We start from the raw sequence: 1,226 nt of genomic DNA, 5'->3' as shown, positions 1-1,226 counted from the left end.
TTGGGTACAGGACGTCACCAACTGTGTAAACAATGTGAAGTATAAAAACAAAAGAGTTAAATACGCTCGTTCTGGTCTAACGACCCTCCATGTTTGTTTTCGTTCGGTTTCCTTGTATGTCTCCACTGTCCCGTTTTTCTCCCCAACTTCGACCCTCCAGAAATCCAAAATTTTCTTTTGGAATTTATGGGAGCAACTGTCTTCGAAGACTCATATTGTCGTTGAATGCTCGAATCGAGGAGTAGATAGACAACCGACAACTGATGAAGGGTCATTCTCTGTGTTACTTGACCTGTTTTCCATTTTTTCTCTCGTTGTTTGCGTATTTAACTCGTTTGTTTTCTCACTTTATGTTGTTTACACAGTTGGTTACGTTCTTGCTCATACATGCATATATATATTATTTATATTATCATTTAATTGAACGCCACGCATCCATGTTCAATTCATTTTATATATATATATATATATATATATATATATATAAATATATAAATGCACAGGTATATAAATATGTGTCCACTTCTCAATCTTTCTCTCATTCTATAAGTATCTATCTAATTATTTTTCTCCCCGCCTCTCTCTGTACATATATATATATATATAGTGAGTGTGTGTGTGTGTCTATAGGGTGCCCCATAAATAGCTTTATATAAATACTCATTCATACACACGCACATATATCGTTCACACGCCCACGTCCAGCCTGTTGTCTATTTACCTATCTAACTACCAACCTCCCAATCATTCTGTCTATCTCTCTGTCTGTCAGTCAGTCTGTCTTCCTCCATGTCTGCCTATCCATATGTTTTATTACCTGTCTTTTACCTGCCTGCCTGACTACCTTGAAAACTCTGTCCTCATTTAACAGATTCACTGTCTGTGTAACTGGATGCTTTCACACACACACACACACACACACACACACACACACACACACACACACACACACACACACATATAAATAAATATATATACATATATATGTGCATACATATACATATATGCACACACATATATACTTATATGTATATATGTATATATATATATACACAGTCATACATACATGTATATATACATGCATACACACACACACACACACATATATACTTACTTATATGTATATATATATATATATATATATATATATACACAGTCATACATACATGTATATATACATGCATACACACACACACACACACACATATATACTTACTTATATGTAT

This window comes from Octopus bimaculoides, chromosome 11, assembly GCF_001194135.2.
Source record: "Octopus bimaculoides isolate UCB-OBI-ISO-001 chromosome 11, ASM119413v2, whole genome shotgun sequence".
In the NCBI taxonomy this organism is placed as follows: Eukaryota; Metazoa; Mollusca; class Cephalopoda; order Octopoda; family Octopodidae; genus Octopus; species Octopus bimaculoides.
The sequence above is the reverse complement of the archived record's forward strand: the minus strand, read 5'-3'. Positions refer to the sequence as shown.